Raw genomic sequence first — 23615 nt, forward strand, 5'->3', positions numbered from 1 at the left:
TCTCTCTCTCTCTTTCTGTGTGTCTCTCTGGTCAAATTAAAATAAATGAATGAATAAATAAAATTAAATAAATAATAATTTAAAAAAGAAAAATCTCTCTTCTAGATATTTTGAAATATACAATACATTATTCTTTTTCTTTTTCTTGGAGAGGTTTTAGCTATAGGGCACATGTGCTTGCTGTAAAGACAGAAAGACGGAGACAGAAAGTGAGAAATCACCCCCCAGGGGGATGACCACACTGCAATACCTTCTCCTCCATTCTCCTCTTGGGATCTTGAACATGTATGCACACATGCCTGGTGTGAGTTTAAGCCACCAAGTCTGGGACTTGTACCGTGGTCGACTGCATGGGAGTCCAGCTACATAGCCATTATGTCAACTGCTGGTCCCTGCAATACATTATTGTTAACTGTAGTTATTCTGCTGTGTAAGAGAACACCAGAACTTCTTCTTATCTAGTTGTAACTTTGTACCTGTTGACCAAACTCTCCATGATCTCCATGTTCCCTCTCTTTTCCCAGTCTCTGACTGTTGCTACTGTTTGACTCCTACTTCTATGATGTACACTTTTTAAGAATCCACATGTAAATGAGATTAGGTCGTATAGTATTTACCTTTCTGTGTCTTGTTTCTTTCACTTAACATACTATCCTCCAGGTTCATCTGCATTATTTCAAATAACAGAATCTCATTCTCATGGCTAAATGGTATTTCACTGTTATATAACCATATTTTCTTTATCCATTCATCCATTATTGGACATTTAAGTTGATTCCAAATCTTGGTTATTGTGAGCAGTACTATAATAAACATCAGAATGCAGATATCTTTTTAATATACTTGCTTCATTTCCTTTGGATATATTCCCAGAAATATTAGTGATACTGAGCATTTTAAAATATATTTTTTGGCCATTGGCATGTATTCTTTTGATAAATGTATGTAAAGGTCATTTGCCTATTTAAAATTGAATTTTATTTTTGGTATTTAATTGTTTAAATTTCTTGTATGTTTCAAATATCAATCCTTTGTCAAATTTAGTTTGCAGATATTTTCTCTCATTCTATAGGTTATCTCTCCATTGATTGTTCTTTGCTGTGCAAGTTTTTAGTTCTACATAAATTCATTAGTCTATACTTTTTTGAAGCTTTCTTTAACATATCTCACACATTATGGATATAAAAGCAAGTCTCCTGGGGACCAGCAGATGGTGTAATGGCTACATCGCTGGACTCCCATGTAGCCAACTGTGGTTTGAGTCCTGGACCCGATGGCTTAAACTCATGCCAGGTGCGTGTGTTTACATGCCCAAGGTTCCGAGAGGAGAATGGAGGAGAAGGAAAATTGCAGCATGGTTATTCCCCCAGGGAGTGATAACTTGCTTTCTGACTCTCTTTCTCTGTCTTTCTGGTGAACACATGCGCCCTACAGCAAAAACCTCTCCAAATAAATAAACAAACAAACAAACAAATAAATAAATGAGTATCTGCTGTCCTGTGGCACCAAACCAGCAAGGACTGAAGTATGGAAATGAAGAATAAAAATTTTGCATGTTTGTATTGAAGTCTTGAGTTTCACTAGGAACAAGGATGACTCTGTATTTAAACAAGAATGAGATTACATATACTTAACCAGGATCAAAACTAAATCCCTGAGACAATTCTTTGAGGAAAAGATACTTTGTCATGCTAACAGTAAAATGTAAGGAGAGAACCTCATTTTCTTCTTATATATTGATAGCAACAAAGCACAAGTTATCACAAATATTCTGTCCGTAAATTCGCTATGGTGACTTGAGGGAAATGTGACTGCCAAGTACTGGTTTCTAGTATGCATAAAGGCAGTTATTTTATGAGAATTCAATTTTTCCAGGTTTAAAGAGAAGACAAAGGATAAGAAAAATGAACTAAAGTAACTCACTAAATAGTTGTGAATAACAAAAGCTTTTGGGTGGGTGTTCCCAGTTTCTATTACAAAGTCCTTGTCTGCAATATTTTAAGGACTTAATAGAATTTTATTTTAAAGCCATGACATTAGAACAGTTAAACCAATCAATGTTTTTTAATAGCCTTTAAAAGGTGCCTTTTTAATTGTGCTCTGTGGGAGGGAAAGGCACATGAAGACTGGAAAACATCTAAAAATGGCTTAGTCAGATCTTTCAAAAATATTTGCAAGTGCAAATTCCTGTCTTGGTTTGATTGCTGTAGAAGTGAGGTGAAAGTGTAAGATCTAAAGGGCTTATTCCCCAGTGAAAAATGAAGATTTAATTCTTGTGTAGAATCATTTAGCTCAGCACCATAGCAAAATATTTGGGGACTGGAATGGTTTCCTTTTTAGGGCAGCAAGAGAGTTGTGGTTTCTCTTAGAGAAGAAATAGCTCTATCCAGAACTTTTTCTGCCTTTCCTGGGAACCAGGAGACTCGGTAAACACTCACATTTCTCCATTGAGCAGTCCTTTGACTATGTGAATATTTGCCAGTGATCAGTTTGGTTTTTATAATTAAGATGTGCTCAGACATCTGCATGAATACCAGAAAGTGCTATGAATGTATTGACTTGCTTATTGGAACAATGCCTACATTAATGACAGTGATCATCACAGCCCATCTTCCTTTCTTCATAATTTACCTTTGTATGATGCTTTATTCTTTAAAAAGAGTGCTCTTATATGTATTATCCTGTTGGGAGCCCCACAATAGATATATGAGACAAGAAAGCAAGGAAGCTATCATTAGTTTCTGTTTTATAGATGTAGAAACTGGAGGTTGAAAATATGGAGAGGTTTACTCAAGGTTAGTTTAATAAATTCAACTAACATTTCATGAATACTGTAGAATGCTTTATATATCCCAGGGGCTTTCAAAATGATTACTTTATAGCCCTAATAACGAACTACTAACCACATATCTACCAAATCTCCCCATTTCTTTTCAGTACTATTTCTATGAAATTATATTGTCCTTTGTATGTAGGATTATCTGAAGAGTTTGCTTTAACATTTTGTAACCGGGAACCAGTAGTTAGTGTAGTGGCTATGTCGTTGGACTCCCACGTAGTCGACTGCGGTTCGTGTCCCGGACCCAGTGGCTTAAAACTCACGCCAGGCGCGCGTTGTGCGTGCCCAAGATCCTGAGAGGAGAATGGAGGAGAAGGGATTGTGGCGTGACCATCCCCCCTGGGGGGTGATTTCTCGCTTTCTCTCTCTATGTCTCTCTCTGTCTGTCTGGTGAGCGCATGCACCCTATAGCAAAAAACCTCTCAAAAAAAAAAAAACAAGGAGAAAAAACATTTTGTAACCCAAGTATTTCTTGGTTTGGAGTTGCAACAGAGAGACAGAGGAATGTGCAGATCATTTGAGGGAATAAATAGGATGCAGCTTTATGGAGTTCGATTAGTGTCCTGGTTCTACTGTGCGATTCTTACACATTTCAACTTTCTGGGTCTCAGTTTCTTTATAGTACAATTGAACTACTAATGCCTACTTTAACTGGCTTTTTAAAAGGGTGATGTGAAATAACATTATGTGATTGGCTACAGCAGACAACTCAATAACAGTAGCATCTATTACTATTGCTTCTGTCACTCTTAACACCACCAGTACAATTAGAGAGCAGTAAACAAAATTAGCTCTGGTCTGCCACATTTCCCATCCTCTTGCAGTCTGTTATTATGAATAGAAAGGGCAAAGTCTTGATTGACAAAATCACAATTAGAAACCCATGCCTCAAGTATTTTAGCTGATGATGTAGATATTGGTTTCAGGAACTAGAGGCTTTTCCTAGTGATATTTTTAGTTGGTTTACTCCCAGCACTACACTGGGCACCAGAACTTTAGATTCTAGGTATGTTCTCACTTGTAATTCAGCTATTCGGACAGAGTAGGGAAATCCTTAGTCTTCAGAACCTGGTTGCATTGTGTCTCAATCAAATCAAATCAAATTAAAACAAGTCAGTTGAAGTGTTTGAATGATATAGGCCAAATAAATCAGAAATGACTTTTATATGTCTCTGTTCCCTTATTCCCATCTCTACCACAAATACGCACACTCCCTTTATTTTCTTTTCTTCTTCTTTTTAAAAAAGTTTCTTTTGCTGTAGGGCACATGCACTCACGAGAGAGAGAGAGAGAGAGAGTGAGAGCGAGAGAGAGAGAGAGAAAGAGAGATACAAAGTGAGAAATAACCCACCAGGGAGAATTGCCATGCTACAATCTCTTCTTCGCCATTCTTGTTCTGGGATTTTGGGTATGTATGCACATACACCCAGAGTGATTTTCAAGCCATTGGGTTCAGGATCCAAACTGCACAGTCAGCCATGTGGGATCCAGTTCCTTAAACTCCATGCCACCTACTGGCTCCCCTTTTTTATTTTTAATTTTTTTTCTGGTAATAAGTTTTTCTGTATAGCAAAGTCAAAACTGGGGAGTCTATGCTTTCAATTGTTCATTTATTCAAGGAACTTTCTTGAGCACTTATTACATGTCAGTCATTGACCTCTTTAGGGAAATGCTTGGATTCCCCTAGGCATTGCATTGGACAGCAAATGAATCATGGGTTCATGTATGATCTAGCAGCACAAGAACTTTGTAAGTGGAAACACTGGGTCAGGGAGCAAAAAGGCAAAGTCCATCTCTGCATGAAAGGGACTAAGCCTGGAATGATGATGCACTGTGGTCTGGGAACTTCATTATTAGCAAGTTAGAGACATACTGGAGAGTGTTCAGAGAAAAACAACAAGGATGATAAACGGGCGGAAAGACTGATTTATGAAGACTTATACAACAAAATATGTATTCTTGGATCAACAAAGACTTCAGAAGAAATGAGATCACTATCAATGACTCTCTGAAGGTTGTGAATACCCCAGAGGAATACACGGTGTTTAGCTTGATATTTGAAATAGTGACAAAGAGTTAGAGGATGGGAAATTTAAGCTGTGGGTCAGAGAAATATGATGCTAACAAATCTATCTATGTCTTATTGACAGAAAATAGCTTCGAAGGGCAGCATCTTTAACCTATTTTACTTTTTATTTATATTTTTGCAATTGTAATTATGTATAATCATTTGTTTACTGTTTCTGCTCAGGGATTTTAGTGTATTTCCTATTTACATATACCTTCCCTGAAGATGTCAAGTATGAAATATTTGATTATTATTTTTTTACTTTCTACTTCAAAGGCCTGAAGATAAAAGCAGCTGGATTATGAACAAACTTTTTTAAAACTAAAGTTTGCATACTTAACCTTCGTCGAAGGTCTGTCGTAATGAAGGACTTTATTCCTATGAAAAGCCAAGTGGGTGGGGTGATTCTTTATAAAAGTGCCTTATTTAATCAAAATTTTTATACATATACAAAGTGCAGTGCAAAATTTTAAAAAGGTATGAAATCAAGAATCCAATCGCTGGCAGTTTTTATGAATTCTGGGTTTCTGCAAGAGGGGCTATTTTAGCTATAGGGTGGAGGTATAACACTTCAAGGAGATAACCCAACTAGACGGGGTCCAGTATTTGTGTCACAGAAGCCCTCAGAAGAGCCAGGTCCTGTGGACTTATCAGTGCTCACTATGAGTGCTAGGAGGAGCAACTGGGCCTGATGGAAGACTACCACGAACTCTTTAAAATACAGTGTGCTCCATGGCCCTGATATCCATTGGTATTCAAGTGGTTCTTGGGAGTGACTCCATGGCTGGGTGGGAGCTAGAGCTGGGATATGGGTTGAGAAACAACCCAGACTAAGACTGGGAGGTTGATCCATCTCCTGGCCACAGTGATTGGCTCAGCAGTAGGCAAGTTCTAAACTAGGACTTGCAGAATGTTTTCTGGGAATTATGGGACCTGAATCTTCTCTTCGGTTCCTGTGGTACGCATAGTATGTCCTGTTGTGATAAATTTTCATATTTTAAATTTATTTTTTACTTTGTTATAGTTCTTAAAGACAAGGTCTCATTGTTTTGCCACCTTCCTGCCTCAGTCGCTTAGCTGGAACAACAGGCATGTGCCACCATGCCTTGTTGTTTTTCTGACAGGGTCTCACTCATGATCCTCCTAACTCAGCTTCCCAAATTTCTAGGATTATTCACAACCACACCTGGCCTTTAGGTTGGACTGGATATCAAACCTTGGCCTCCCATATAGTCCCAGACTGTGGAACATAGCCCTTTAGCAGCACACACTACCATGACTTGGTTGCAGTTAATTTTGAAATCCAGCCTGAGAATGAGTCCTGTGTGTGGAAAATCCCTGAGTCAGAGGGATACTGAGGGAAATAGAGCCTGAGTTCTGATAACAAAAGAATATCCAGATCAAACTCACGTGGATAAAACTATGTCTATCTCTGCTGTGTTGTCTATTAGTTGGAGCTAATAAATGTCCTCTATTTTTTAAGCAGTTTGACCTAAGTTTTGGGTCCCTATAACATCGGGAATTCCAGTTAATATTTAAATAAGTAGCAAGTCATGTGGTACCAATCTTAGTTTTTGTCTGTGTGTGGAGAAGAGAAGGTTCCCATGAGCTGGAAGACTAGCTCAGGCATAGCTGTGCCATAGAGGGTGGGAGGCGGGAGGGGGAAGAGGTGACTAGAAACCTGGTGTCCACTGGGTCCAGGCATGGGTGGGGTCTTGCAGTCTGTCTGCACAACAAACTTGCCCTGTTGGTCTCATTATCCTGTTTTGTAAATGAGAAAACCAAGGCTCAGATTAGATAAGTAACCTGTTCCAGTTACCCAGTGAGTCAAACATCCAGGATTTGAGCCTGTGTTCTTCCTTTGACTCCACCTTTCCTTCAGTCTACTGAGGTTCAGAACATCCGGGTCTTAGTTCTCTTTGTTTAATCTTATACAAATCACTTATGTTCTTGGTGTCTTCATTTCCTCCATTAAAAAGACTTTAATGCCTACCTTTTAGAATCATTATTAAGGTTAATATATGAGAGGCACTTGGCAAATTACAAAGTACTAGGTGAACATGAGGCATTATTTTTATTGGAAGAAAGCTTCAAGCAGAGATTAACCCTTAAGCCAGAGTTTGAAGAGGTAGACCTTTGCAGGGAGTTAGTGGGAAAAGGGTGAACAATTGTCCAGATTAATTTAAGCAAAGATAGGAACACAACTGAGTGCCAAGTCATTTGTGTAAAAGAAATCAAACTGACTTTGTAGTTCCTGATGAGAAGTTTGAAACAGAAGGCCCAAGGAAGTATCTGTTTGTTCATTTATCCATCCACTTATTCAACAGAAATATACTTCCATAACTCTATTTAACCTTCTTCTTCTTACCTAAGAGCTAGTATTCTACCGTATTACTCAGCATGTGTGATTTCAGCATGTGTGATTCGGCCAGCCTGAATCACAGACACATGTAAATGCACCTGGTATGTACAGGGAGTCCTGGAACTGAAACCCAGGACTTTCCCTCTGGGTCCAATTGAATTACTGCTATATCACTGTCTGGTCTCCTTCTTCAGCACTTTCATCACTATGTCAAACACTACATGTATTTATATTTTACTTACTTATCTTAGTTATCTTTTTGTTTCATTAGAATGTAAGTTCCATAAGAATAAGGATTTTTAAAAAATTGCCAAAGATTGTGTATTCTCAACAGAGACAGAGATATGGGGTAGAAGGGAGAGGCAGAAAGCACCCCTAATGGGTGCTGGGTCATCCATAATTCCTTCTCCTCCATTTCTCCATCTTGGTGGGGTTTGCGGCACATACATGTGCCCTGTGTGCTTTTCAAACCACTGGGGCCAGGATTCAAACCATGGTCGCTATGTAGGATCCAACCTCTCTTAACCACTAGACTACAGGCCTGGCCTGTTCTGGTGTGTGGAACCAGTGTCTGGTTTATAGTCAGTGCTCAATAAATGTTTGTTGAATCAAAAATTAAATTCCTTGTTTATGTTTAAATTTTTTCTGGGATGGGCAGTGCATAGATATTATCAGAGAGAAACCTTAGTCTTGGCCAATTACTGTACATGGGAGCCTAGAGCTTGTCAGTTAACTTTTCTCTTCTTGTCTCATCAGTCCGTCTAACCTCGTCTTAGAAGAGGGCCTGGGTTGAAGAATGGCATACCACAACTGAATGAGAGAAACAGATATTGTTTCTTTATATATATATAAAGAAAAGATTATATGCATAGTCTTTACATAAAGTCTTTATAGTCTTACAAAAGACTATGCATACAGTATTTTCTTACACTGTAGAAAATTAAGACACCAGGAACATAAGTGACTTATATAAGATTAAACAAAGAGAATTAAGACCCAGATGTTCTGAATCTAAGCCTACATCATAGACTCAAGGAAGGGTGGGGCCATAGGAAGAACACAGGCTCAAATTCTGGGTGCTCCAGTCACTGGGCAACTGGGATAGGTTGCTTATCTTGTCTGGGCCTTGATTTTATCATTTACAAAACAGGACATCTATATCTATGTATCTATATCAAAAAGAAAGAAAAACCAGTAGAGCATTAATTAATGGTACATATCATAATACAGTGTTCTTTATTGAAAATGTCATCATACAGTATTATCCTTGAATTGATTATCACACACTTCATATGTGCTTTGAAAATCCATATTATAGCCTCCAAAGATGTCCAATAATTAAATAAAAATAAGAAATCATAAAATTAAGTTAAATTGAAAAGAAAGAAGAGGACCTGGGAATTGTTTACTCTGTCTGGACCCATCCACCTGTTCTCCCTATAATCACATTTGCCCATTTTCAATCCTCTGCCCTTTAAGGTTGCTGACTTCATCTTGGAAGAGCTCTGTCAATTTTTTTTTTTAAATTCTTTTGTGGCTTTGTCATTTAAGGAGCACTTGTGTCTTTCAGTTTTCAGATCCTAACATCTACAAAGTGAACTTTTTCTCTGCTAATGTCAATTTTCTCTCAGAGTCTAATTTTCATGCACCAGCATAATTTCAAAGCCTTTTTCTTTGGATTCTTCCAAAAGCAGTCTCCTTTCCAGAAGAGGGGAAAGAAAACTAGGAAAGAATGGGGAAAAAGGGGGAAAAAAACACAATAACAGCTTAATGATTTTTTTATATTCATTTATTCCAGTCCCTCACAATTTCAATTGGAAATTTCAAAGAGCCACAGGATAAGCCTTGGGCAAACACTATTAGGTCTCATAATTTGTTCTATGCGGAGACTCTCCTTGCACAATTTGTGCTGCTAGGAATATACATTTAGTAGATATGGCTAGAAGGCATTTGTGCTTAGGTCTTTTTGTGTATGTGGCAGGGGTGGGGAGGAAGGAGGAGTGGGTGAGGAGAAAGCATTTCCCTCAATCACATTTCCTCTGTGGTGTTTCACCTTCTCCCTGTGAAACCAGTGTCGCTGGTGAGAACTCAGCATTCCCTTCCATCAAAGAGAGCCCCAGAGTCAGAGTCTCTGATAGACAAGAATGATGTGGTGACTCGAGGCAAATCTCCCCACTTCAGACTTCCTGGAGGGCCTTCAGTGTCTCCTGCTTCTGTCTGGAAGCATCCCCAGAAGATGCTAAAGGTGAAAAGTGACAAGGTGAAGGGAAGTGGTCTGTTAATGTGTGCTGGTGGCATTGAGGAGGAGGGATTTTATTTAGGGGTTGATTTTGGTTTTAAATGAACCATTAATCCTACTTTATGAGTTGTAGAAAAAATATATTTCAATTGAATTTTTTTTTAGTGTATTGTGCCGTTCTATTAATTGCTAGATAGAAGCTTTATTTTCACGAACATCCTTTCTTTCTTACTTGCCAAAGTTTGTTCTTATTAATTTTTTTCTTTTATTTTCTTTTATACATTCAATCACACTATTATTTGGCTTACAAAATGAATATTTCAACAGGTGAACATTTCTCCCTAGTACAGTTGATAAAACTATAAATATCTTCAACAGATAATACCACATTTCTTTGTCCCATTAATGCTTTGCCTCTCTATTTTTCTTCTAAATGTCTTTCCTCAGACTCTCCTCTATTAATTCTTTAACTAAATGAATAAATCTGTGTGAAAATAGAAGACTAGACTCAGATGGAAAGCAGGGTCTTTAAAGAACAACCGGAATATAGAGTTTAAAACGTTTCTCCAATTATGATTATTTGTATTTCAAGTGAACCAAATGCCAAGCAGCAGAATGGTAAGAAGTCAAAATGATCTATTCAAGATCAAGAAGCAGGAGCTGTAGTGATGGTCAGGCCATGGAGCTCTATGGAGAGAAATGCCAGCCAGCCAGCTTTTCATGACTACTGTCTGAAACTATTGTCCACCTGCATCTTTGTGCATACTATGACTTTGAATCATTTAACTTTTTTTCTTTATTCATGATATAATGTGTGCACATTCACATGAGGTGAGAGCGAAAGAGAGAGGAGAGAGAGACAGAGGGAGACAAATAACCTCTATTGGATCTGATCATGTTGTGATTCCTTTCCTCTACACCTCCAACCCACTGGATCTTAGGCATTCGCATGTGTGCTCAGCATGTTTCAGGCTGACAAGGGTCCAGGATTCAAATTGTGGTTGCTATGTGGAATCGGACCTTTCCCTGGATTTGAATCTTAGTGACATTACATGTAATGCTATGGTAAAACCTTTCAGTTCTAAAAATAAATCACTTCACTGGATATTAAGCTACTTTACAATTAGATACTAATTTGTAAAGGGAGAGGACCTGGAAACCATATTTTTATTAAAGTAAGAAAGGACAGTCCCCATGGCTTGGTGGTTAAGGGAGCTGGATCTCAAATGCCTGATAATGCAGTTAAAATCCTGGCCCCAGTGGCTTGAAGAACATACCAGGTATGTGTGTGCGTGCTCCATATCCTGGATGGTGGAGAAAATAGAGAAGGGATTGCCACATGACCATAATGACTCGGCCCCACTGGGGGGTCCTTTCTGTTTCCTTTTCTTCTTTCCTTTTGTTTTTGTTTTAACTTTTTATTATTATCATAATATTGCTTATATTGCATTGACTCATGTGTAACTTTACAGTGTATTACATTTCTTTTTCCAGAAGGAATACCATGTTTATCAGTTGAGACAAAGACATTACTATCCACATCATTTCTTCTTTCTCAATCTCTCTCTCTCTGGAGAGTGCACATTTCCTTTGGGAAACAACAACAAATGAGAGAGAGAGAGAGAGAGAGAGAGAGAAAGAGAAGAAAGAAAGTCCAGTCTTAGATGGAAGTAAAGCATGATTGATTTATTTTGTGTAGTTCTAAAGAATATAACTGGGAACAACTAGTTAGTTTTCAGAAAGAGAATTTCTATACACTATGCAGAAATTTCTAACAATTGGGAGAATTAAAAAAGAAAAGGTCATCTATCAGAGTGGCCAGCAGTGTCTGAAAGACTGTCCACCCGTCAGAGCTGTTGTATGAAAGTGAAGTGGATGATAATTAAGGAGATGAGAGGAGTAAGTTCCAGAATGAGTAGAGGGTAGCAGGGTTATCAGGCCTATCACTGTTTTACCAATGGGGCTGGGAAAGAAAACCTAGGAAAAAAAAATAAATAAAAGAGGCCAGTGGTAGCAGTGAACTGGAGTAAAGCCTACCTATCTACTAATTTGTCGGTGAGACTAGGGAAGGTAATGAATATGTATGATATTTCCCAAATCTTGTTGCTTAATAAATACACTGGATTTTTCCAACTATAAGAACCTGCGGGAGTCCGTAATTTTCCCAATGAACCCACAAAGCCATTCAAACCCACCAGCCCCTTATTCCTAGTTTCCAAGACCACCTTGCAGATATTACCCTGTTGATAAAGTCATTTGATGCTCTGTTGATATTGTTTCATTAATGGAATTTTTCTAGTGTCTTTAATGGGGGAGGAGTAAATAAGGGGAGTCAACAACCACAAAAACTAAAACCATAACAGCGTGATTTATTACAGGACATATTTCTCAGAAGAGACAAAACCCAGCGTCAATGAAGAGCCATCATAGGATGTTCACAGTTGTCTCAGAGCCAATTCAATTCATAGAGGGTTGGTGTCACATAAACAGCTGCAGAAAAACAGTTAAATGATTTTCTACATGTTCTTGCAGGGAGACTGTGTCTAATCTGATGCAGTTGCTCCAGAGGAGCGCTGCTAATGACATCTACACCAAATATCAGTTCAATAAATTGCTTCCCTTCATTAATCTGAGTGTCAGTGTCTGCATTAATGGTGTTTACACAGCAGAAGTCTAAGAGAGAGATAATAAGGACCTGTTTTTAGTAACATGTGAGAGTGGCCCCAGGAAAACAAGCAAGTATATAGCTGGTTCCTTGATTCTGGCAAATCAGATTTAAATTATATAAATTAAATTTATTTAAAAAATTTTGCTTTAAGACATGTGAGCTAACCAAAGAGAGACTGAGAGAAAGTGTGAACGCACTCCCTAGGGAGATGACTATGCCTTTTACCTCCCTTTTTACCTCCATTCTCCTCTTAAGATTTTAGACATGTGTGTACACATGCCTTCTGTGTTTTTCAAGCCACCAGGTCTGGGACTTGAGCCACTGAGCCGGCCATGTGGGATCCAACCATCTTAACTACCATGCTACCTGGTTGGCTCCAGTTTTATTTATTCTATTTTATTTTTGCCTTAGGGCATGTGTGCTCACTGGAAAGAGACAGAGAAAAGGAAACGTGAGAAATCAACTCCCTCCCCAGGGGGGATGGCCATGCCACAATCCTTTCTCCTTCATTCTCTTCTCAGGATTTTGGGCATGCAGGCACACACACCTGGTGTGATTTTCAAGCATCTGGGTCTGGGACTTGATCTATGGTCAGTCATGTGGGAGTCCAGCACCTTAACCTCTACACCACCTGTCGGCCTCCCACAGATTTATTCTTTTACTCCACAGTTATTCTCTCAGTGACTACAGTGTGTCTGGTTCTGTTCTACAACCTTATATAGCAAGAGTCTTCAGGGAACCTAGAGTCAGTAGGTAAGCAGAAGTCATTGATTACACATATTACTGAAGGGAAAGTACTTTGGAAGAATGAAACAGGGGAACAAATTTAGATGAGATTGGCCATTTTTCCAGAAAAATCAGGGCATTGGCCTGGAAGAGCTTATCGTATTGTGTAGGTGATAATGGCTATCTTTGGGAGTCTAGATATAAAGAAATTTTGTGTCTTTGCTAAGCATCAATCTATATGTGACTATGTCAAGGAAGGAAAAGTTTCTTATCCCAAGTGTTAAATTACAGAGTACTAGCTAGATGCTTATAAACAACAATAATGGTTAATAATTGAGTATAATAAATAGTGATCCACTGTAAATGAGACAGAAACACTGTATTTCTGGTCAGTTGTGTAATATTTAGCCATTACTTCTACCCTCAAGACTTAGCTGAATGAAAAATCACTGGTCACGATGGCACCCCCAGACCATTGGTGTACATCATCCTAGGAGTGAACCCTGCTATCTCCAGGATAAATTTTTTTTTCCTCTGCACTCTAGGGTCAAGGCGCTGGCTCACCTGATTCAGGTGTCCTAGAGCTTCTTGGATTCACCCTGAGAATGACTTCAAAGGTCATTATGACTGAATCTGACTGATTAGTGTAGAGAAGAGAGGGGTCGCTTTCACTCAGCACCAGCTGTGGCACTGCCAGTCCAAGGAGGAGCTACAGCATGTCTAAGAAAATGCAACTCACTAGTGGGAATATCACAGCACTGTAAGGCTCATCAATTAGCCCGTACAGTCCTGTCTCGATATGATTAAAGAGTGGATATGAGGTGCCATCATCACTGGAGTCTTTCTCCTCATTGACTATTTTACTTGAGATCTTGTATGTCAGGCACTGTTTAAAATCCTCTTTTCTATCTGTCCATCTAAAACTTCATTGATTCAAACAAGAAGCCATTTTAAAGCTGAGGTGTGTTCTGGCATGTTCAGGGAAGCTATGCTCTAGGCTCCATCTCCTAGACTCCTGAAAAATTCAGACAAGATTTCAAAACTCAGTGGAGGATAGATTTTGTCACAGAATGACCAAAAACAACTGCAGAGGTACAAGCAACATGAGAAATCAGGAAAATATCACTCCCATAAGGAAAAAGAATAATCCCTTATCATCCACAGACAGTACAGTAGATCTCATGGAAATGTCTGATAGAGAATTCAGAATATTCATAGTGACAAAACTAAATGAGATGCAAGATATGAGAGGTAATAAACTCCAGAAGATACAGGAGAAAAGAGACAATGAGTTTCAGGAGGTGTTGAAATTCTTCTTTGACCTGAAAGAGGAAATACATACCATAAAAAAGAATCAAATGGAGCTATTAGAAATGAAGGCTGCCATTCAGGAAATCAAAACCTTCCTCAAAAGTACTAAAAGCAGATTAGTCCATGCATAAAATCAAATCTTGTATGTTGAAGGCAAAACCTCTGTTCTAGAAAAAACAACCAAAAAATCCTGAAAAAATAATCTCCAAAAATGAGAATACTATATGAGAAGTACTAGACACCATTAAGCCCAAACATCAGATAATAGGTATCCCAGAAAGTGAGGAAATTAATAAGGGCATTGACAAGCTATTCCATGAAATCTTGGAAGAAAACTTTGCAAATATAGAGAGGCATACAAATATCTAGGCCCAAGAAATACAAAGGACCCCTAATAGAATCAACACAAGATCTTCTCCAAAGCACATCGTAGTCAGACTGGCCAAATCTACAGACAAAGACAAGATACTAAAATTGGCAAGAGAGAAATGTCAGGTTATTTATAAACGTTATCCAATCAGGTTAACTTCAGACCTCTCATCAGAAATGATGCAAGCAAGGAAATAGTGGGAAAATATATTCAAAGCGTTAAATGAGAAATAGTTTCAACCAAGAATACTATACCCGGCAAGATTATCCTTCATATGGAAAGAAAGGATAAAAACATTCTCAGATAAACGAGACCTGAAAGAATTTGCCAATAGCAGACCCACTCTTCAAGAAGTTCTGAAAGGAGTGCCCTACCAGGAAAACTAAAGACACATAGGGAAATAAGAGAACAAAAAGACAACCAAGAAAATGACCAATTTAATGCCAGGGACAAGAAATATCCATAATAATGCTGAATGTTAACTTCCGGGATTTAAACGGAAAGATTGGACCACAGTAACACTGCATATTCAACAGAAGGGAGTTTGAACATAAGACTGAAATGGTGAAATAGAATTTTATGACTTTTGAGTAAAACATTACTGATTTTATTTTTTTTACTATGTTTTGTTTTCGCAATTTAAACATTTTACTTTCCTTTGAGTTGCTGATAGGTTCAGAAATTTGTTAAAATATTTTTCTTGTTTGTTCCTTTAAATGGAAACATCAACTTTTCTTCCTTCCTGACTTGGGAGTATTCTTATTTTCTTGGCAGAAGGGTTATTTGCATCTAAAACTTTATTAATTCTCACAACTGATCTCCAGAAGAGCTGAACAAAATAGCAATTTCAAGTTGCCCTTCAAAATGGGAAGGTATTTTTGAGCTTCCAAAAGTAAAGAGTTAATGTTGTGAAATACAAGGGGTCCCCTCCCTTCCCTGCCCACTCGTCTTTTAGGATGTCATTTAGAATTTGACAGCTGTGGTTGGCTTCAAGGGCAGGAGAAGGCTAATGATGTTTGGGGAAATCTATCAGGCTTTTTGAGTTCACAGATGCTTGATATCTATATATCTATATCTATTATCTATGTATCTAGCTATCTATATCTATCTATATATAAAATCTTCCAACAATGTTCTGAGGTTGGCAGTGAGAGTAAAAGCCTCATGAGGACAGGGATTTCACCCACTTTTTCAGTGCTTTTCCTCCATGCACTAGAAAAGGCTTGGTACATATTAAATACTCAGTAAATATTTGTTAGTAGAAGAAGGTGGTTTGTTGAATAAAAGAAAAATCTATTTTTTTTTAGCTGGAACTTCTAAATCTCTGTGTAATATTGAGTTAATCATCTAATATCATGGCTTCTAGTTTACTCCATTTTACCACATTTGGTTTGGTTAGAAATGAAAAGTGATTGGGTATCTGCTAGAGTTGAGAAGGTAAATGGTGTCCTAAAGATCTAAATATTCTTTATTAGTTAATGAAAGGTAAATGAAATAAGCAAAAGTCACCAAGTGCCCTCACTATCTCAGTATGTATTTGTCTGTGTTTTACTACAATGCATGTCACCTGAAAAGCTGCACACCCTTAATTTTCCTCTACTTTACATTCGCACTGGTGGTGATAAAGACTAGGGATGTCATCAAGTCATTTATGAACATACCTGGTATCTTTCAGCCTAGCAGTAGTGGCTTAGAATCCTCAGTGCCAACAAGATGTCATCCACCTCTCGTATTTTATGAGCCTCTTAAGAGGGTGAGTATCCAGGAAGGGTACTCCAGCAGTTTGTCAGGGCACTGTGCAATAACTACCTTGAGAAGCTGCTTCTTGGACTGAAATCAAATTGCGATGGCTCCACACAGCCGACGGTGGTTTTAATATCAGTCCAAGTCTATCACCCACAGAGAGCACTATTAATAACCAGGTAAAAGCCTTTGTGTAAGCTGATTCCATTTACAGTTATATCATGTCAGGCGGATGTCAGTGTCCTATCTTGTCTTACTTATAATGATGGCTAATATGATCCATACAGGATAATAGATGGGGTGGGAGGGATTACGAAGTTAAAAATCAATCAGGGCTTTCTTATACATTTCTATGCTTTTGTAGCTGGTTAAATCATCAAAGTCTCAAGACCGATCTTTTTTTTTTTTTTTTTAGTAATCAATCTTTCACAACGTGTAAACTTTTTCTTCCTCCTTTACTCATGGTCCCTCCACCCCTGTTAAAACATGTAGACAAGAGTTAAATTCTCTCTCTGGATAAATACAGAGATGCACTTTTTTTGCCCCAGAGGGAGATTTATCACATTTTGAAGGCAGAGCTGAAAAGTTGTGCATGCTACTATACTGGACAGGCAAGATGTGGAGGTTGATAAGTATGAAGCAGTTTGTTCTTTTCAGAAATAAGTCATTTGTACTTGGATATTTGGTATTTTATTTTCATCACTGAAAGCAGAAGCTCTGTTTATATAGTCAGAGGAGATCGGATTGTAACATTTATGCACTGACACACGTTAGCATAAAACACTGGCATCCTTGAGCACTGAACACAACAAACAGACCATGTCTCTTTGGTTTTGAGATCTCTGTGATACACATGTCTGTGCATATTCACCAAGGTTCTAAGGCACAGTGATGGAAGTGCTAGATTGATGTAGAGCAGCTCAAGAGGGAGGCCGTATGGCTGCTCTCCTAAGAAAGTAGACTACTTTGGAGAAAAACTATAAAAATTCAGGTAATTGTCTAAGAACAGGCTTGCAGCCTGAAGTGGATATAAAAGAAGAGGGGGGGGTAGTATGCCGGTCTCACAGTGGCTGAGGCACTGGACTTGTACATGGTTGACCCTGGTTCAAGTCCTGGACCTGGGGGCCTGAAAATCATGCTGGGCATGTGGGTATGTGCACCCAAAATCCCAAGAGGAGAATGGAGGAGAAGGGACTGTGGAGATGCCATGCCCCCTAGGGGGGGTGAGTGATTTCTCACTTTGTGTTTCTCTAGTGAGTGCATGTGCCCTATGACAAAAATTAACCAAAAAAAAAAAAAAAGAAGAAAATAAAAAGAAAAAAGAAAAGAGAGGAGAGAGTGGGACTTAGAGATAGACAAGAGATGACAGGGCCCTGATGGGCCCACCTGAAGAACTGGGAGAAGAGGGTCAGCACAGCTTTTGATCTGGAGATCCCAGTTACCTGTACAGAAGTTGATGTCACATTGATCTAACATGAAGCCCTAGAATCTGGTAGGAACCTGGAAGGTACTATTCTTTCATTCACTAATATAATCTTTCATTAAGTAGGCATTATTCTGGGAACAATGAATATAAATGAACTTCCATTGTCTTGTGGGGAAAAGGAATATAAACATACGCTTTGACTGTAAGGCGATAACCCACATAATTGGTGGGTACACAAAACTGGAACTATGCTCTGAGAGGGTACGTAGGTAGGCAGGGTTCGTTGGTAATATACTCTGGGGTAGGGGCAGGTTAGCATGAACAATCTAGTGGCTGTCTCCACAGCATCTCCAAACAGATCTGTGCTCAATATCTTCCATTTTCCTTTCCATTTTCACTCATCCTTCTTCAACCTGCATGGACCAATCATTAGACTTGCTTTTCTTCTGGCGAGGAGTGAATCCTGACAGGAGATTGAGGGAGAGTAGAGGTTGATGCAAGATGTTTATCCCCCCCAGAGGCCTTCCAAAACCATAGTATAGTCTAGGACTGACCGTGTCCCTTGCCTCAAGGTTAGAACTTCTCTTGAGGTAGGCTTCAAATACATGCTCTCCGTCTGGGTTCTGGTAGCCTGCCTTACCATCCCCTTTGGGTCTGGAGTGGATTGTATTACTGCACAATCACTTTCTTTATACCAATTCCACACATTTGTAAATTGTCACTATTTAAATTCAAATTATCTTGATTTTTTTTTTTTTGAGAGAGATTTTCGCTATAGGGCATGTACGTTTGCCAGTCAGACAGAGAGAGACATAGAGACAGCGAGAAATCGCCCCCCAGGGGGGATGGTCATGCCGCAATCCCTTCTCCTCCATTCTCCTCTTGGGATCTTGGGCACGCACGCACATGCGCCCAGCGTGAGTTTTAAGCTGCCGGGTCCGGGAAGCGAACTGCGGTTGACTACGTGGGAGTCCAGTGACATAGCCATTACGCTAACTGCTGGTTCCCAGATTATCTTGATTTTGGCACATGATCTGCTTCCTGTTGAGACCCAGACTGATACATATCTCAATTCATCATTCACTCTCCATCTTCGTTGCTACTGCCTTTGTCTAGGTTGTCATCATATCCTGCAAGGTTACTGCAGTAGCTTCCTTGATTTCACTCTTGTCTTTCTGTAGCCTGTTCACTTTCTACACAACAGTCAAAACAAGGTGTTTTTGTTTGTTTATTTGCCTTTTTTTAAAGAGAGTTTTTACTATAGGGCATGTATGCTCACTGGAGAGATAGAGAGAAAGTGAGAAATCACTCCTCAGGAGAGATGGCCACATCACAATCTCTTCTCCTCCATTCTCCTCTCAGAATTTTTTGACATGCACATACACACTCCTGGTGTGAATTTCAAGCCTCTGGGTTTGGGACTCAAACCATGAGTCCCACCATGTGGGACTCCAGTGCCTCAACCAGCCACCTCCTGGTTCCCAGGATAAGCTTTTTAAAAACATGAACCAGATTATGACAATCATCTACTTAAAACCCTTGAATGACTGTCCCAGTACTTTGGCAAGGTTCATAGATTTCACCCTTACTTAGGAAGCCCTCCATGAAGAAAATCCCTTCTTTCCACTCTGACCTGATCTATGACTACTCTCCAACTTAGTTCTATGTTTCAACAACTCTGGTTTTCCCTCCTAACTCAAATCCTTACTCAAGGATTTTCATTCTTGAACACCAAATGACTGTTCTTTCTATAACCCAAACCTCAGAAAGGTTGTCCATGGCTACGTATCATTTGGCTTGTAAAAAGAATTTACCCCACATGAAATACTTCTCAGACCAGTCCAGTTGAGAATACTATACATGTTATCATCAACAGGTAATAAACCAGTTCTGTGTCCCACTAATGCCATGTCCCGCCACTACGTTTAACTGGCCTATAAGCCACTTTCCATGATATGATCTTATTCTAATTTTCTGAGTAGTTTGTTTTTCCTCTCTCTCTCATCTTGGTCTATCTACCTACCTGACTTCCCTCTAGGTCATGAGCTCTATTTGTACAGAGAACTTGTCTCAGTTTGCACTGTATCTCCTTCTCTCATCACATGGTGACATATAGTAAGCATTCAGTAAATACTTCTCAAATGAATGAATGAGCAGGTAAGAGGATCCAGTCTTAGAAAGAACAGAGAATGAACATAGTTTCTAAGACAGTGACTGAAGCAGGAAAACATCAATTGGGCTACTAGAACTGTATTACTTAGTAAAATCAGATAGAAAGTATATTTTGGAACTGGGTGATATGGTAATGGCCAGATTGGAATTCCAGAGCCATGCTAGGGTTGAGGTTCTCTATCTTTGTGTGTATATATGTGTGTGCCCTTTTTGCGTGACTCCTCTGGAAATCTAAAGAATCTAATGAACCTTTTTTGTTTTCTAGAGAATAAATGTTTTTAATGCATAAAATAAAATACCTAGAATTACAAAGAAAACCATTATATTGAAATACAGTTGCAAAAGCATTCCAAAATTATAATGTATATGACTTATTAATAATAAACATATATAAATATATACATATTAATAATAAAACATAGCACCAGAATTTTGAAGTAGTGGTAAATGGTATTTTGAGATTTCCATAATAATAGTGGTGATATGAAACTACATGTGCGTTCTGCTTTAATTTATCTTTGTTCACAATTTAAGGAAATCCTAAATTTAGTGAAAATAATTTTTCTCACCTATGTTCCCAAATATCTTGAATTCTGTCCATTGACATCCTTGGAGGTCTGTTTAGAATCCTGGCAGAGCTGGGCCTAGAGTCAGATGTCCAGCAGCTCTTCCTCGGACAGAGGTGGCTGGCAGAGGCTGGAGTCAGGCAGGGAAATAATTGACCATGTACTGCTATGAGAACACAGCTTTCTGAGAATACTTAAATGACCTCAGTATGATCAGACATTGGTAAATCTCAAAAGAGGAGAAGATTTAAGGGTGATTTCTTGAACCAGATCCAAAATCACTATCTTTTTAAAGACTTTCTTTGCTGAAAGTCATGAAAGAGAATACTGTCTGGTGAGATGTTTGAGATTTCCTGTTTCTCAGTATTTAAACTGTTTAAGGTAGAAGCTTCCTATAATATCTCTTATGTTTCTCCTCATGTATTTTTACTCCCATGCATTTTAATGTTGGGGAAATAAAATCCTAGTGTTCTGTAGGACATACCATACATATTTGGTGCAAGAAAAGAATCTCGCTTGAAGAGGGTTTTAGGGAAGGACACTGAAGCTCAACCATTACGTATAGAATACATAAGCACTTACAGATGGGATTCTGTAAGTTCATTCATCACATTTATGACCTACAGACTCTCCCCAAAGTAGTTTTTTCTTTAAACGCATTGGTTTTGGATGTGTGAAATACATCTGTAATTGATCAGAGTTGGAGATACTCCCACTTACCTAGTTAGGAGGAGGATTCACTAGAATGTGGCCCCTGTTCCCTACTATGAGGATACAGGCCCAGAGCAAGACAAACTTCCAAAATGCAGATGTGCAGCTTATTACTTGCCTGGATATTCTGCTCTTCATCAATCAAAGGCTGTAGCTGATTGCAAATTTCTATTATATGAAATCTCTGAAATGAATGGGAATCTTTTCCCATGTTATTGTGGCATTTGACACAGAGGTTACAACTTGGGAAAGCTGAAACTATTATAAAGCCTGTTAGAAGTTTGGCCCATGATAAGATCGCTTTGTTCTAGAAAAAAAGAAGAAGAAAACTTAAATCTAGGCACTGAGTAATTTAAGGAGATGTAGAAGAACCCTGAGGCATATTGAGCCAGAGTTTTTTGGTGTATAACACTTGGAAATCCCCCATGGTTTTCTTCTGGTGTACTACCTATCATCTTGTCTGGTAGTGGCATGGTTTTCCGGGGGTGACTAATCTTAATGCTTTGTGACAGATCTTGGCTTTGTGGCAAGTTTTCAAGTGGAGTTGAATGGCCTTGGGTGGTTAAAATAATTCACTACAATGTAACTTGACACGTGACATCTTACTTTATTACGCAGAGAAATTGAAATGAAAATCAAGAGCATGAAACATTCTTTGCTAAAATAAATCAGCAATAATTCCCTATAGGTTTAAAGTAGAAATGAGGTTTAGTCATATAAGCCCGCCCTTATGACATCAGACTATCAAATTAAAACCAGGTGTAACCTGTATCACCATAGTCTGTCCCTTCCCACCACTGCCTGGTTTTTGTAGCTACTATATGTGATCCTGATAAGTAGCACATGCTTTCCTGGTAGGAACTTGCCAAAATATTCAATAGAAATCACGAAAGCATATATAAAGGACAAACATTCCTTTATCTTTTGGGTTGAATTTACACTGTGGAGTACTGAGAGCTTGTTGCTCATGATGAAGATTATTTTTCATCCCGTCTACTCCAACCCAGCTGATCATTCTATTAGTCCAATGGCCTAAAAGAGGATCAGATTGAACCACATTAGGACTAAGACTCGATCCCCTTCAAGGAAGTCATGGCTGAACCTATCTCTAAGGTTGTGGCCTGGGGTCTTCACAGTCAACACTTTTCCTGTTTCCACTTCTGGGTCAAATGCTTATTACCCTTTAAGCCTAAACTTTTACAAGTAATTAGCAGTCGAATCTTCCCCAGGCTCAATTCCCTTATCATTTTCTAACCAAATTCCCATTGAAATCAACAACTAGGCTTATTGATTTAATTTAGACTAATTTAATTTTAATCGATGACTTGCAGTTGCTTTCGCTGGAAGTTTAAATTAAGAAAGTCCCAATGAACTAAACTAATGGATTTGGTATTTCATAAATATTTATCTATAAATTGCTAAGTCTAGTTGTACCGGTAAAGGAAATCGACCTCTGTAACTTTTAAAAAGCAAAAGAATCAAGAAAATGATTTGCCAGAAGTAGTAGGACACTGACTATCAACCCTGTGAATGCTATCCATGATCTAAAATTCTCTTCTTTGTATTGAGAAGTGATTGGTTTAAGAGTTAATTTCCCATAAGTCACTATTAACTATTCATTCACACTGGAAGCCAAGTTAGGTGAGGGCAGCTTTGTCAGAGGAGCAGAATCCTGAAACTGAAAGATTAGAGGATATAGAAACATGGAAATTGGTTATAGATACTAGTTACAATGTGGGAAAGACATTAAGCCGAGGAAAGAAATTAAGGAGAAAAACAGAGAGGCAAGACATTTATGGGACACAAAAATGGAATATTATCTGTTGATAACGTGTATAGTATCCCCAACTGAACTGGTGAGAAATGTATTCATGTTTGAAAATTCACTTTATAGGCTAAGTGATGTATAGTGATTGAATGTATAAAAGAAATTAAAATAAAATATATTAAATTAAAACAAAAAAGAATCCTGACAGCACAAGTTTTATCCCTTTTCTGATTGCTCAAAGGAATGCATACTCCAGCCATCATGTACAAGTCCAGGCCTTAGTGCTATTTAAAAAAAAAATAATAATAATGAGTTTCTTTCCTGCTCTGAAAAATTTAGCTCATGTAGGTTTCATTGACTTTTAGAGACTTGGAAATAACTTGAAGACTGGACTTACTTGTTGAAAGCTTTGGAATTGTTATGGTCAGAATTGGACAATATTAATCCGCATTTTTATATTCTGTATTATTCCCCCACACACAACCACTCTAAGTTCTAATGTCTTTTCATCCTGGCCAGAAGCTGCAGCTATTTTTCTCCATGCTTGACCTAGCCATTTATCCCACTTTCTTCTGGCAGAAGAATAGAAAACAACATTTGCAGAATCCCGAAATTAATTATACTTTTCTCAAGCTAAAGAACTGTG

The 23615-nt window shown here is 38.4% G+C and overlaps 1 pseudogene; it reads right to left on the reverse strand.

Moving 5' to 3' along the window:
* LOC102490750 (elongation factor 1-alpha 1-like) overlaps window positions 1–23615 on the reverse strand; it is a 32173-nt pseudogene that overhangs the window by 5076 nt on the left and 3482 nt on the right.

The sequence above is a fragment of the Tupaia chinensis genome, unplaced genomic scaffold (genome assembly GCF_000334495.1).
Source record: "Tupaia chinensis unplaced genomic scaffold, TupChi_1.0 Scaffold000314_1, whole genome shotgun sequence".
NCBI classification, from domain to species: domain Eukaryota; kingdom Metazoa; phylum Chordata; class Mammalia; order Scandentia; family Tupaiidae; genus Tupaia; species Tupaia belangeri.